The sequence below is a fragment of the Eurosta solidaginis genome, chromosome 5 (genome assembly GCF_040869045.1).
Source record: "Eurosta solidaginis isolate ZX-2024a chromosome 5, ASM4086904v1, whole genome shotgun sequence".
Lineage (NCBI taxonomy): Eukaryota > Metazoa > Arthropoda > Insecta > Diptera > Tephritidae > Eurosta > Eurosta solidaginis.
In genome coordinates, this window is record NC_090323.1 from 169,048,776 (window position 1) to 169,062,814 (window position 14,039).

Below are 14,039 nucleotides of genomic sequence, written 5' to 3' on the forward strand. Positions count from 1 at the left end.
GCCACCTATGCAAACAATTTAAAATATGTAAATAATGCAATATACCAGTCGTCTACAAAAATATTTGAAAATTACTATTGAGCAAATGATTTAAATAATCGAACAGCGATTGAAAAGGTGATCGAGGCTGTTTACTATTGTGAACGTTTTTATCAAACATTCACCACTTGTATGAATTCACAATGTTAAAAATTTTAGATTTTTTTATTTGCCGCTTGCTTATTTGATAGCCGCGGGGTGTGATTGACAAAACAACAGTGTTGTATTTAGTTTGTGTCGACATTCAAGATGAACAAGTGCACCATAGTGTACAAGTACAAGTGTGTTGACTTCTTTCTGACAGGCACTCGTTCAAGTGAGCATAACGGGAAAATCTGGGTTGCCATTGTTGTTTCGGTTGAAAACGGTCATTTAGGGTTCTGTGCAGAGACGCAAAAGATTGAAACAGGGTTTATGTAGTCACAAAAGTGTTGCTCCTGTTCCATAGCATTTTAATTTTATATCATGACGAAAAGTATTCAGTTCAGAGTTATTGATTTTCATTAAATGTTTAATTTATCACGGAGGGTTAAACCTTTAAGTGTAAAAGGCAGAGAAAACGTAGAGTTTTTCAAATTATTGTGAAAAACTTTTTAATTTGAATTTCTGTCCCAAGTTCATTATATTTGTGTAACACAAGAATCTGGAGGTCAATTCCTTAACTTTGAAAAACTGAAAAATTTACACCTATTGAAAACTCATTTGCGCACACAATTTACACTTTGAATTTAATTTTGTTTTTATGTACAAAATTTTGAAACTAAAAACAAAATTTTCATTTGTCAGAAAAAATAAATAAAAAACGGCCTAATGTCAAAAAACCCTATCGAAATACAAACTGGCTTGTTTGTTTTTAATGAACTACGTTGTATTTTCTTGTATTTCATTATTTTTTTCAAATATAGTTCACACACTTACACCAGTACTGAAACCTTATTTGCTCCCTCGACAAAAAATATTACAGAAAACACAAGAAAAATACATAAAAAACAAAGTAGTGTCATATAGGAGTTTGATTTGTTTACACTCGCAGCACCATTTTGTGTAAGCAGCCTTAGAAGTGAAATTTTTCAATGTTACACGTGTGGCGCTTTATATTTTGACTCTAATTTAAATAAATTTTTCTTTCCGTATGTTTCCGCATTGTTGCAGACTACAAATCTTCTAGTATTCTTAATTCCGCGGAAATATATGCAACTATTTCATCTGTAAATACTACAAAGTTTTATTAAACTAACAAATGCAACTCAGCTTGAAGTACTCTTACGTACCAAAAATGCAACTCTAGACCTGAGATTTGCATCAGATGAGCGAGGCTGTTTGTAGTTTTGGCATTTATCGCTTAGTTGACACACTTGTATAGGTACACTATGAAGTGCACTGAAGAACAGCAATTCATATGAACATGACATTTTTAATTCGTTCAAAAGATGTACATGTGTAAACCTAATACGTTTTGCGTACAAGCTTTTCATCCACAATTTCTTTTTATCTCTCTTTTTCCTTTTCTTTTTATACTCAGCGTGCTTTGCACAAAGAGTATGTTAACTTTTATTGGATAACGGTTAGTTGTACAGGTATCAAGGGATCGAGATAGATATAGACTTCCATATATCAAAATCATCAGTATCGAACAAAATATGATTCAGCCGTGTCCGTCTGTCCGATAGTACGATAACTTGAGTAAATATTGAGATATATCTCCACCAAATTTGGTACACTAGCTTATCTGGACCCAGAATAAATTGGTATTGAAAATGAGCGAAGTCAGATCATATCCACGCCCACTTTTTATATATAAAAAATTGCGTGGCACCGCCCACTTATGATAAAATCAATTTTACAAATATTATTAATCATCAATCAAAAATCGCTAAACCTATCGTAACAAAATTCGGCAGAGACATTGCCTTTACTGTAAGGAATGATTTGAAGAAAAACTAACGAAATCGGTTAAGGACCACACCCACTTTTATATAAAAGATTTTAAAAAGGGGCGTGGACGAATAACATAAGCAATATCTTTGCAAAAACGAGCTTTATATCAATGCTATTTCATTTCTGAAGTGGATTTATAACAATAAATAGGAAAACTTCAATGTAAAAAAATTGGAGTGGTAGGGGCGGCCTTTTACGACTAGCATTTCTATATTTCGGGAGCCATAAATCGAAGAAAAATTAACGGATCGTAATAAACTTGGATACACAAAGTGTCCCTATAGCAGGAAATATTTCTAGGAAAAAAGGACGAGATCGGTTAAATACCACGCCCACTTTTATATAAAAGATTTTTGAAACGGTCGTAGACGAAAATAATAAGCTATATCTTAGCGAAAAAGAGCTTTGTGTGAATAGAATTTTACTTTTGAATTATAACACTAAATTGGAAAACACTAAAATTTTTGAAAATGGGTGTGGCACCGCCCCTTTTATGACTAAGCAATTTTCTATGTTTCGGGCCATATTTCGAAGAAAAATTAACATTTAGTAATGAAATTTTGTACACATATTTTCCTTGTAGCAGAAAATATTTCTAGTAAAAATGGACGGGATCGGTTAAAGAACACGGCAACTTAGATATAAAACAAGTTTAAAAAGGTCGTAAACTAGAATAATAAGCTATAACTTAGCAAAAAATTGTTTTGAATCAATCATATTTCACTTATCAAGTTTTTTTGTAAGAGGAAATGGGGAGACATTTTTTTTTAAACGGGTGGTGCCACGTGTTATGTCGAAAAGTAATTTATCTGAAATGAAATGTACAATTGAAGCTTACGCTGAGTATATAATGTTCGGTTACACCCGAACTTAGACACATTTGGTTGTTATTTAATAACACTGCTGTAGTTGCAAGTAAAAAAAAATCATCATCCGATGACGACATATTCACGTCCGAGCGCTACGGTTTCTCATTGCAAATGTTGATTGATGGCTTTTTATTTGATAGTCGCGGGGCAATCGTCAAATACCACACCCATATAAAATTCAGTTAATCTCGTTGTTAATCGCCGGAGCCCTTAAGTAACAACCTAAATTTGAACGCTTAGGCCCGGTTTTCAGTTAAAGTTCAACTCAGTTTGTCAGTTAAACCACGCTTTATCTTGTTTTGCAGTTTTTCAGACTACCTTAACTCACAAATCACACAAGAAGATTGCGCATTGCGCATGTAAACATTAGATCAGCTGTTTTTTATGACGTATGAATTGACCCTTTTCCTTTAGCTCTTTTTTTATTCGCTCAAGGGTCAACTATGACGTATGTGCGCAGAGCGAAGCAATTTTGAATTCGTGAATGCGCAATCTGGGTAGGTGATTTGTGACCTTAACTGAAGTTTAAGCTAAACTCAAATATGAGATTCAAGTACTAAAGTATTTTCACGAAAATAGATAAAAACGTATAGTTTATTTCCAATAAATAACTGTTCAGTACTGCTACCATCCGTGGGGTTTATTTCTAAGAATAAACAGCTGCTGGCGTTGGTAGTATCAACTTGGAGAAGATTTTTTTCAACTCCACCTCAGCTCGATTTCCAATGTAGGATATCAATTGAAGATATGTGCTGGATATTCATTTTAGAACCAACGGAAAGAAGTAGAAATAATGAAGACAAACAAACAACCGCTGTGATAGCTGAATGGTTATAGCAGAGGCGCCTAAAACGTTGCCGATGAAGGAATTTAGCAGTTCCCGGAATGGATCTATACAACGAGCTTTGGCAATTGTCTACATTTTGTCTTTCTTCTATTCTAATTTAAAAACAACTTTTTCATTTAAGAAAAAAAATTTCATAACAAGGTTAGGTTAGGTTAGGTTGCAAGGGCTGAGCTGGACACTATGGTAACAGCTCACTACTTAGGCCACCAATGGGCCCATTGTAATACCCTATACGGTCTCTAAGAGGAGCCCTACCCTGCCTAAAGCTGGTCTAACCACCTCGTGGAAATTATAAATTTTGCTAGGACCTTTACTTCATAGCTAGAGACCTCAGCGAGGTCATGTAGAAAAGGTTTACCAAGGATGGCCAACCTACGCCTACTAAGCGCTAGACAATGACAGAGAAGGTGCTGGACACTCTTCCGCTTCTGTAGATCTGCAGCTGGGACAATAGTCGAAGGTCGTTGCCCCCATTCTAGCACCACGCGTGCCTATTAAGCAATGCCCTGTTAGAACCCTTATCAGGGACGATAGAACTGATTTGTTTAAAATCAGAAGTGCTCCTGTGCGCCCCTTGTCATATGAGGGCCAGGTTTGCTTGGATGTCTCACACGATGATATGGCTGACCATATTCCATAGTATTATAGTGCTTGTGTTTACACGAAGCCTGAAAGTGGCCATGGGTATACCTACCGAATCATTTCCCGGAAGGATATGGTCGGTGGTGCCTCTTCTGGCCAGCTCGTCTGCTCCGCAATTGCCTTCAATATCCCTGTGCCCAGGTACCCATATAAGGCTGATAGTGAAGTGCTGAGCCATCTCGTTAAGAGATCTGCGGCATTCAGTGACCGACTTTGCGTTGTCGACGAATGAGTTCAGGGCCTTTAATGCGGCCTGGCTGTCTGAGAAAATAAACACCCGTTTACCATCCTTAGGCATTGACACGAGATGGTTCACAGCCCTGTGTATTGCCAGCATTTCCGCTTGGTGAACACTACCGTGATCTGGTAGGCGAAAAGAGACCTCTAGACCCAGATCCGGCGAAAAGGGCCTGCTCCCACCTTCCGCCAAGCTTAGAACAATCCGTGAATATGTTGATGGCACCAGGTACCGTATGTTGTCTGGTATTCCAGTCCTGTCGCGATGGTATATATATACTATACTTTTTAACGAAGACGTTCTTTGGCGTGCAGTAGTCAGTGCGCACCGATATTGGGACTGGGGCGCTCGTGCCCAGGATTGTTGCGTGTCCATTAGATCCATTTGACCAGAGACCTGTTTCCCTTATGCGTAGAGCGGCGATGACCGCTATTTCCTTCGCCACTAGGTCAAGAGGTGGAAGGTATAGCATTGTGTTGAGTGCTTCAGATGGTGTGGAGCCGAGAGCCCCGGTGATGCAGAGCTTCGAACTCCGTTGCACCTTTTGAAGCGTTTTAAGATAGGTAGTTTTAGCTAGTGCAAGCCACCAGACCAAGGCACCATAAAGAAGAATCGGGCGCACAACGGCTGTATAAATCCAGTAGGTCACCTTAGGGGAGAATCCCTAGGAGGTGCCAATTGCCCTCTTGCAGGTGAACAGCGCTGCTGCTGCCTTCTTGCATAGCTCCACTATATGGTCACTCCATAATAGCTTCCTATCCAAAATGACTTCGAAATACTTGACTTGGTCGCTAAACGCTAAAAACGTACCCCCAATTCTTGGCGGTATTAGATTTGGTACTTTGTACCTCCTCGTGAAGAGGACTAGCTCGGTTTTATCCGGGTTGACTTCCAAACCTGTGGCTGTGGCCCAGTGCGAAATTTTGGATAGTGCCCCTTCCATTAGGTTGCAAAGAGTTTGCGGAAATTTCCCCCGCATGGTGACGCAGATGTCATCTGCATACGCGATCACTTGGTGACCTTCTGATTCCATGAGGCGTAGTAGTTGGTTGACGGTAACCACCCAAAGTAGCGGAGAGAGAACACCTCCCTGCGGAGTGCCTCTGCCGACCGGTCTGCGGATCACGCATCCACCTAGCTCAGTTCTAATCTGCCTACGCGTAAGCAGATTGTATATAAACTCCACCAGGCACGCGTCCACCCCCAAGGTGATGGCCTCCGGGAGAACGTAGTTGAAGGCACCCGCTATATCTAGAAATACCACCAATGTGTATTCCTTTAGGTCTAGTGATCTTTCGATAACGGATACCAGTGAGTGCAAGGCCTTGTCAGTTGACCTGCCCTTAGTATAGGAATGCTGAGCTTGCGAAAGAAGCGACGGCTCATTCCTCCTCCTGATGTAGTCCTCTATCATTTGGTTTAGAGTGGGAGGGTTTCCCTGCCTTGGGGATAAAGACCACGTTGACTTCCCTTCACGATACTGGTACGTAATTGAGCCTAAGACAACCTATAAACACCCCTTTTATCCAGGGCCTTATAAGTCGGCAGTATACTGTAGCTGAGCCGGAAAAATTCCATCCGGCCCCGGCGATTTATAGGGCTTGAAAGTCTGTAAAGCCCAATCTATCCTTTTATCATCTGTGATTTCGCTTATCAGCTGATCATTAGGTGACCCTCCGCTGACAATACTAGAAGACACGCCCGCACTTGCTGGGAAGTGTGTATCCATTAGCAAGTTTATGGTTTCAGCGCTGGAGTCCGTCCAGTGCCTATCCGGCTTTTAGACGAAACTTAGCTGAGTTGGAGATCTCGATAGCACCTTCCTTAACCGGGCGGCCGCGGATGTGGATTCAATCCTGCCGCAGAAATCCCTCCAGGAGGATCGCTTTCCATTTCGGATTGCTTTTTTATATATATTTATTTTCGCTTTATAAGCAGCCCATGAGGATTCCTGTCGCATCATGTTTTGCTCTATTAAAGGCCGCCCTGCATGGCTTCCTAAGCTTGTCAAGAACGGACGACCACCATAGTGGTTTGTGAGTTTCCAAAACATTTTTAGTCGGGCAAGTCCTATCTAAAGCAGTCCTACATATTTGACTGAAATTTGGTGGACCCGAGGGGGGGGGGGGGGGGGGGGGGGGGGGAGTTCAAACACCTCCGTACGAGACGCAAGGTTTACCAAGGCTTCAACGTTAGCCTTATAAACCTTAAGGCTTATATTCTTGAAGCCGTAGCTTGCCCTGAAATCCTGCCTTTTCAACGCTTCGACGCTTGCGCTGTCGAGCAGCAGGACTATCTGCATCGTGGCCCTTTCAGTCTTCTCCACGTTAACCACCTTCCAGTTTTGGGTCGGTAGACCCGGGTTGTACTCCTGGAGAAGCTCCAGGATGTCAGCTGGGTCCGTTGGCGTCACTGGAACCCAGGCTCTCGCCCTTGGCCATGAGGGGATATCACACGCCTCCACTACCTTGAGGCGCGTGCCCGGATACACCTTACCTATCAGCGACGCGGCGGCTTTGTAAAGCTTCGCCGAACTGGCGTCGTCACATGCAATCAGTTTAATATTGCCCTGGAACCAACCCGCATCGGTATAAGAAGGCGGCGGACCAGGATTGTCTTTTTTGACCTTAATGGCCACAGTAGCAAGCGCTGCCTCAATCCACTTCCACTGCTGTTTCGGGATCCTGCCATCTTCGCTGCTCTCGTCCATAACACCAATGATCTGGCGATCCTTGGCTATTTCGGCGAAAGACCGCGCCCAGCCTCCCTGCGTCTTGACCCTTTTCGGCGTCGTAGGGTTGGATTCATCCATAGACCGCTGGCGCTTCGAGGCTTCATCGCTCTCGACCCAGTCCAGCCTGAACTCTGGCAACATCTGTTTAGCCCAAGCAAGGTCACGCTGCGCCTTCGCCCAGTCCTCCGCGGAAACTTCCCCCTCCCTTATCGGCGAGGAGGCATTCCTGCGCAAGTTCCGGGCAGCCCAGCGCTTGTCCTGGTGACTGGGCTTTTTATTCCCTTGACCCTAGAGCTGGCCACCCCCACATCCCTGGAGCCCGCAGCAGCCAAACCGCCGAAGCGTTACCAGGTGCCACCACGAAGAGGCTCCGCCCCAACTTTAGGGAGGGAGGGTGTAAAAACACCTACGAGTCGACGATTTGGGATGACGCCGGTGAGTGTAAGGCGCAACACCCCCATGAAAGGCACCTAAAAATCATAGCAAAAATAAGATAAAATAATTATTGTTAGGCCTTCAGCTCGATTCGAACTCGCGATCTTACAAGTCAGTAGGCCGTTATAACAACAAAAATCGTTAGAACCATATATTTCTCAAAATCTCTCAAAGGTTGGAGAATAATTTGAGAATGAGGTTGGAGATCAACTCGAGATCTATCAATTTTACAAAATTTCTCAAAAGTTGAATATTCATTGGAGAATGATGTTGGATAATAATTTTAGAACTAATGGTTTCAGGATAGTAAGCGAAAAATGTTGGTATCAACTGTAGAAGTAGAAACATATTTCTCTAAGAGATGACATATATGTATTTTTCCATGTTTGTTGGGTAAACAAAATCCAACTGTTGCTGAATATACAAATTATCTATGGTTCTATTCTGAACTCATTTTCGTTTTTGTTCGACTTATGGTATTAAAAGTATTTTGGAAAAGACAGCGGGCCACGCCCATTTTCAAAAATGTTCAAGTGTTGTTCTTAGCTCAATCATACCTCTACTGAGGTTGAATATCAGTCAAATGTAGTTAAATACCATATCGCAAACCCTGTTAATGTTAGACCTTTAGAAAAAGTTGGCATGGTCTCTAACCGATTTTGATTATCTTCACGCAGTCTATATAATTTGGCAAGGATGGTGTCTCTGCCAAATTTCAATGTAATATTTTTCATGTCTTCGTAAACTTCCAAATTTGCCTTTTCCAAATGTGGTTGGGACTACGCCCATAAACCAAAATTTTTTGTAATTTTTGTTTTGTGTCATAAAACTAATCCACCTACCAAATTTCATCAGCTTAGCGGTACTCGTTTTTGAATTGTCTAATTTTTATACTCAGTTGTGCAGAGCTCACAGAGTATATTAACTTTGATTGGATAACGGTTGGTTGTACAGGTATAAAGGAATCGAGATAGATATAGACTTCCATATATCAAAATCATCAGTATCGAAAAAAAATTCGATTGAGCCATGTCCGTCCGTCCGTCCGTCTGTCCGTTAACACGATAACTTGAGTAAATTTTGAGGTATCTTGATGAAATTTGGCATGTAGGTTCCTGGGCACTCATCTCAGATCGCTATTTAAAATGAACGATATCGGACAATAACCACGCCCACTTTTTCGATATCGAAAATTTCGAAAAATCGAAAGAGTGCGATAATTCCTTACCAAATACGGATAAAGCGATGAAACTTGGTAGGTGAGTTGAACTTATGACGCAGAATAGAAAACTAGTAAAATTTTGGACAATGGGCGTGGCACCGCCCACTTTTAAAAGAAGGTAATTTAGAAGTTTTGCAAGCTGTAATTTGGCAGTCGTTGAAGATATCATGATGAAATTTGGCAGAAACGTTACACTTATTACTATATGCCTGTTTAATAAAAACTAGAAAAATCGGAGAACGACCACGCCCACTTTTTAAACATTTTTTTTTTTTTATTCAAATTTTAAAAGAAAAGTTAATATCTTTACAGTATATAAGTAAATTATGTCAACATTCAACTCCAGTAATGATATGGTGCAACAAAATACAAAAATAAAAGAAAATTTCAAAATGGGCGTGGCGCCGCCCTTTTTCATTTAATTTGTCTAGGATACTTTTAATGCCATAAGTCGAACAAAAATTTACCAATCCTTGTGAAATTTGGTAGAGGCTTAGATTCTAGGACGATAACTGTTTTCTGTGAAAAAGGGCGAAATCGGTTGAAGCCACGGCCAGTTTTTATACACAGTCGACCGTCTGTCCTTCCGCTCGGCCGTTAACACGATAACTTGAGCAAAAATCGATATATCTTTACTAAACTCAGTTGACGTACTTATCTGAACTCACTTTGTATTGGTGTAAAAAAATGAATAAAATCCGACTATGACCACGCCCACTTTTTCGATATCGAAAATTACGAAAAATGAAAAAATGCCATAATTATATACCAAATACTAAAAAAGGGATTAAACATGGTAATTGTATTGGTCTATTGACGCAAAATATAACTTTAGAAAAAAACTTGGTAAAATGGGTGTGACACCTACCATATTAAGTAGAAGAAAATGAAAGTTTTGCAGGGCGAAATCAAAAGCCCTTGGAATCTTGGAAGGAATACTGTTCGTGGTATTACATATAGAAATAAATTAGCGGTACCCGAAAGATGATGTTCTGGATCACCCTGGTCCACATTTTGGTCGATATCTCGAAAACGCCTTCACATATACAATTAAGAGCCACTCCCTTTTAAAACCCACATTAATACCTTTAATTTGATACCCATATCGTACAAACACATTCTAGAGTCACCCCTGGTCCACGTTTATGGCGATATCTCGAAAAGGCGTCCACATATAGAACTAAGGCCCACTCCTTTTTAAAATACTCATTAACACCTTTCATTCACCCATATCGTACAAACAAATTCTAGAGTCGCCCCTGGTTCATCTTTATGGCGATATTTCGAAAAGGCGTCCACCTTAAGAACTAAGGCCCACGCCCTTTTAAAATACTCATCAACGCCTTTCATTTGATACCCATATGGTACAAACAAATTCTAGAGTCACCCCTGGTCCACGTTTATGGCGATATCTCGAAAAGGCATCCACCTATAGAACTAAGGCCCATGCCCTTTTAAAATACTCATTAACACCTATCATTTGATACCCATATAGTACAAACAAATTCTAGAGTCACCCCTGGTCCACGTTTATGGCGATATCTCGAAAAGGCGTCTACATATAGAACTAAGGCCCACTCCTTTTTAAAATACTCATTAACACCTTTCATTTGATACCCATATCGTACAAACAAATTCTAGAGTCACCCCTGGTCCACTTTTATAACGATATTCCGAAAAGGCGTCCACCTATAGAACTAAGGCCCACTCCGTTTTAAAACACTTATTAACACCTTTCGTTTGATACCCATATTGTACAAACGCATTCTAGAGTCAACCCTGGTCCACTTTTATAACGACATTCCGAAAGGGCGTCCACCTATAGAACTAAGGCCCACTCCCTTTCAAAATACTCTCCAACACCTTTCATTTGATACCCATATAGTACAAACAAATTCTAGAGTCACCCCTGGTCCACCTTTATGGCGATATTTCGAAAAGGCGTCCACCTATAGAACTAAGGCCCATGCCCTTTTAAAATACTCATTAACACCTTTCATTTGATACCCATATAGTACAAACACATTCTAGAGTCACCACGTTTATGGCGATATCTCGAAAAGGCGTCCACATATAGAACTAAGGCCCACTCCTTTTTAAAATACTCATTAACACCTTTCATTCACCCATATCGTACAAACAAATTCTAGAGTCGCCCCTGGTTCACCTTTATGGCGATATTTCGAAAAGGCGTCCACCTTAAGAACTAAGGCCCACGCCCTTTTAAAATACTCATCAACACCTTTCATTTGATACCCATATCGTACAAACAAATTCTAGAGTCACCCCTGGTCCACGTTTATGGCGATATTTCGAAAAGGCGTCCACCTATAGAACTAAGGCGCAGGCCCTTTTAAAATACTCATTAACACCTTTCATCTGATACCCATATCGTACAAACAAATTCTAGTCACCCCTGGTCCACCTTTATGGCGATATCTTGAAAAGGCGTCCACCTATAGAACTAAGGCCCACGCCCTTTTAAAATACACATTAACACCTTTCATTTGATACCCATATTGTACAAACGCATTCTAGAGTCACCCCTGGTCCACTTTTATAACGATATTCCGAAAAGGCGTCCACCTATAGAACTAAGGCCCACTCCGTTTTAAAACACTTATTAACACCTTTCGTTTGATACCCATATTGTACAAACGCATTCTAGAGTCAACCCTGGTCCACTTTTATAACGATATTCCGAAAAGGCGTCCACCTATAGAATTAAGGCCCACTCCCTTTCAAAATACTCATCAACACCTTTCATTTGATACCCATATAGTACAAACAAATTCTAGAGTCACCCCTGGTCCACCTTTATGGCGATATTTCGAAAAGGCGTCCACCTATAGAACTAAGGCCCACTCCCTTTCAAAATACTCATCAACACCTTTCATTTGATACCCATATAGTACAAACAAATTCTAGAGTCACCCCTGGTCCACCTTTATGGCGATATTTCGAAAAGGCGTCCACCTATATAACTAAGGACCACGCCCTTTTAAAATACTCATTAACACCTTTCATTTGATACCCATATCGTACAAACAAATTCTAGAGTCAACCCTGGTCCACTTTTATAACGATATTCCAAAAAGGCGTCCACCTATAGAACTAAGGCCCACTCCCTTTCAAAATACTCATCAACACCTTTCATTTGATACCCATATAGTACAAACAAATTCTAGAGTCGCCCCTGGTCCACCTTTATGGCGATATTTCGAAAAGGCGTCCACCTATAGAACTAAGACCACGCCCTTTTAAAATACTCATTAACACCTTTCATTTGATACCCATATTGTACAAACGCATTCTAGAGTCACCCCTGGTCCACTTTTATAACGATATTCCGAAAAGGCGTCCACCTATAGAACTAAGGCCCACTCCGTTTTAAAACACTTATTAACACCTTTCGTTTGATACCCATATTGTACAAACGCATTCTAAAGTCAACCCTGTTCCAATTTTATACCGATATTCCGAAAAGGTGTCCACCTATAGAACTAAGGCCCACTCCCTTTCAAAATACTCATTAGCACCTTTCATTTGATACCCGTATAGTACAAACAAATTCTAGAGTCACCCCTGGTCCACCTTTATGGCGATATCTCGAAAAGGCGTCCACATATAGAACTAAGGCCCACTCCCTCTTAAAATACTCATTAACACCTTTCATTTGATACTCATATCGTACAAACAAATTCTAGAGTCACCCCTGGTCCACCTTTATGGCGATATCTCGAAAAGGCGTCCACCTATACAACTAAGGCCCACGCCCTTTTAAAATACACATTAACACCTTTCATTTGATACCCATATTGTACAAACGCATTCTAGAGTCACCCCTGGTCCACTTTTATAACGATATTCCGAAAAGGCGTCCACCTATAGAACTAAGGCCCACTCCGTTTTAAAACACTTATTAACACCTTTCGTTTGATACCCATATTGTACAAACGCATTCTAAAGTCAACCCTGTTCCAATTTTATACCGATATTCCGAAAAGGTGTCCACCTATAGAACTAAGGCCCACTCCCTTTCAAAATACTCATTAGCACCTTTCATTTGATACCCGTATAGTACAAACAAATTCTAGAGTCACCCCTGGTCCACCTTTATGGCGATATCTCGAAAAGGCGTCCACATATAGAACTAAGGCCCACTCCCTCTTAAAATACTCATTAACACCTTTCATTTGATACTCATATCGTACAAACAAATTCTAGAGTCACCCCTGATCCATCTTTATGGCGATATCTCGAAACGGCGTCCATCTATAGAACTTAGGCCCACGCCCTTTTAAAATACTCATTAATACCTCTCATTTGATACCCATATCGTACAAAATAAATTCTAGAGTCACCCCTGGTCCACCTTTATGGCGATATCTCGAAACGGCGTCCATCTATAGAACTTAGGCCTACGCCCTTTTAAAATACTCATTAATACCTTTCATTTGATACCCATATCGTATAAAATAAATTCTAGAGTCACCCCTGGTCCACCTTTATGGCGATATCTCGAAAAGGCGTCCACCTATAGAACTTAGGCCCACTCCCTTTTAAAATTATCATTAACACACTTCATTTGATACCCATATCGTACAAACAAATTCTAGAGTCAGGCCTGGTCCACCTTTATGGCGATATCCCTAAATGGCGTCCATCTATAGAACTATGGTCCACTTCCTCTTAAAATACTCTTTAATACCTTCCATTTGATACACATGTCATACAAACACTTTCCAGGGTTACCCTAGGTTCTTTTTACAACATGGTGATTTTCCCTTACTTTGTCTCCACAGCTCTCAACTGAGTATGTAATGTTCGGTTACACCCGAACTTAGCCTTCCTTACTTGTTTCTATTTTTCTTAATTTTCGATATCGAAAAAGTGGGCGTGGTTATAGTCCGATTTCACTCATGTTCAGTACCAATCTATTCTGGGTCCAGGTAAGCCCATATACCGAATTTGGTGAAGATATCTCAATATTTGTTCAAATTATCTTGTTAAAGAACGTATAGACGGACGGACATGGCTTAATCAAATTTTTTTCGATACTGAGATTTTCATAT